Source organism: Tenrec ecaudatus, chromosome X (assembly GCF_050624435.1).
Source record: "Tenrec ecaudatus isolate mTenEca1 chromosome X, mTenEca1.hap1, whole genome shotgun sequence".
NCBI classification, from domain to species: Eukaryota; Metazoa; Chordata; class Mammalia; order Afrosoricida; family Tenrecidae; genus Tenrec; species Tenrec ecaudatus.
Window position 1 is genome coordinate 147,044,922 of NC_134548.1, and position 2,702 is coordinate 147,047,623.

The window sequence follows — 2,702 nt, forward strand, 5'->3', positions numbered from 1 at the left end:
AGGAAAATATCTGTGTCTGATCTCATATGCATAAAATACAATTGTTACATCCATAAGGGGTTGACAGTACATCATAGGTCTAACCAAGGCTGTAGATTCCACACACTTGGCTTTTTGACAAAATCAAATCTGGCATGGCTGACACGGGAGACCCAGCTTTTCAATTTCAAGTTGTTGCATTCCTATTTGGGATCCTAGCAGCGAGCCTTGCAGAGTGTCGACCCGCAAACAATGATTGTTGCATTGAATTGAGTCCCAAGTTTTCTTCTGAATGGTTTCCAGGCCCAAGTTCCTCTCTGAGATTTGACACTGTAATCAACTCAGTCACCAGGAGTTAAAATAATTACTTCTCTTCTGAAGCCATTGAGGAGACTGGCTTTCCTTGACCCCCTCTGCCTAATCCTGGCCAGTTTTCAAGGTGTTTTTCTCTTGGGTGTCAAAGCTCAAGTTTTAGGTCCCCAGGCTTCTCCTCTTATGCTCCCGGAGACAGCAGATCCTCGGTCCATGGAAGTGTTCTCTGTCTTCCTGCCTCTTAGCCTTTGTTCACAGGCTTCCTTTGGCTGGGATGCTCCCCCTCCCCCATGTCTCAGCTTCTGCCTGGCTCTTGTCTCAGATTCCTGAACCTTGCCTGAACCAGGTGCAGATGTAATTCCAGCCCCAGTCTCCAGTCCCTGATCTCCAGACCAGCTGGGATTACTTATTGCAGCCCAGCGGGGTCTCCAGCCTTGACCTGGGCCCTCAGATCTGGAGGCTGGCCAGTGTGCGCCTGATAAGAAGGCAGAGGAACCTTGCAAGGTTTTCTCTGCGCCAGTTCAAGGACTCATTCCTCACATTTGCTTGCAAATATCTTACATGTTCATCCTGCCCTTTAAAAAAATTCTTTGAACAGGGTAGGTTTTCATAAAAGGGCTTCAGAGAGCATGGAAGGAACAATGCCCGCACCAGTAACTGAGTTAAATGGCTGTTCAGGCCTGGAAGTACTATGCCAGCTTTCTCTGACTCTGGGGCCTCTGTAGAGACATGTGCCTACAGCACAGACTCACAGAGACACCTAGCCGGGGAAAGGAGGGGAAAGATGAGCACAGGGTTTTTGCCTTTTTAGCTAAGCGATTCAATTAGAAAGGGAGACTAAACTGTTCATGAGGGTCCTGCTGCCTCCATTCCATTAAGGAGACCAGTGATGTAATATAACCGAGAGCCCCACGACATCTGTGTCTGTTTAGAAAGTCCAGTCAATTGACCAGAATTGTGCCAGCCCTTGGCTTACATGGCAAATGACTTCCATCACTTTCCCTTCCTTCCTTTATTGTCTTCAGGGAAAGGAGCATGTGTGACATGAGTTTCTAGTATATGAAGAGCCACATGCATCCACGTTTGCATGAGGTCTATTTTCACTGATGGATGGTGAAAGAAAGCCTGAGAGCACTGCCTTGCTGCACTTTCACCTTCAGCTGGAAATTATGGTGCCAGGTGGTTGAAATCTTGGTCTCCCTGCAAACGTGCCAGCCTAGCCCGGCACAGGGGATGCTTCTTCTCATTGCACCTCTGTAGAAACACAAGTCAGCACTTACCTCAATGCTTGGGGTTTTGTTTTGGTTTTGTTTTTGTAATTGTCTGACCCTGACCATCCTTCTCCTTCCTTCTTGTCAAAATCTCTCCAGCCTCCTGCCTTCCTCATGGTCCATCCTTCCACTGACACTACTGAAAATGACAGTAGCCAGTATAAGGAACCCTGGGAGCAGTTAACCTCCAGACCAGCAGTTGGAACCTACCAAAGGCTCTGCAGGAGAAAGGCGAGGTTTTCTGCTCCGGTAAAGATTTCCAGCCTCAGAAACCCAAAGAGGCAGTTCTACTCCACACGACAGAGTCACGATCATTGCAATCCCACTCAACAGCAGCAAGCCTCGCTTTAGTTTAGCTTGTATATGAGGGGGTACCCAAAGATTCGGATTTTGTTTCAAAGCTATGTATTTACATTAAACAAAACAAAACAATCTTATCACCTTCAAAGCACTCTCCATTACACTTAATACATTGGTCAAATCTGTGATTCCATTCTTGGAAACATTTTTCAAACTCATCTGTTTGGATGGCTGACAGCACCTCCCTCATTGTCCCCCCCCCATCCCCTTCATCTCGTCTACATCATCAAATTGCTGTCCTTTCATGTCCATCTGCATTTGTGGAAACAAAAAGAAGTCACAAAGAGTGAGGTCAGGTGGGTGAGGTGCGTGGGGCAAGAGAGGCATGGTGTTTTTTTTTTTTGCCAAAAACTGGCCCACTGAAATGGCTGCATGAGCAGGTGCATTGTCGTGGTGGCAAAACCAGTGCCTGGTCTGCCACAAACCAGGTCTTTTTTGTCACATACTGTTATGCAATCTTTTCAGAAGCTCTAAAAAGAAAGCTGGATTAACAGTCTGGCCTGCTGGAATGAACCACAAATGCACTATCCCCTCACATCACATCCAGGTCTTGGGAGGTATCCCCTCATCTTAGGGTTTCCTTGGGGTCCTTAGAAAATGTTTCATCAAGTAAAAGGAAGATAAATTGCTGGTTTGATTCGTTTTCAATAGGTTGGCATTGTGTATTCCATAGAGTCCAATCCTATTTGCTCAGACTGCAGTTGCTCTAAGGCCTGGAACTACAAGGACGGCCATGTCCCTGGAACCATTCTCACACAGTAAAGGACAACTCCAATTGGA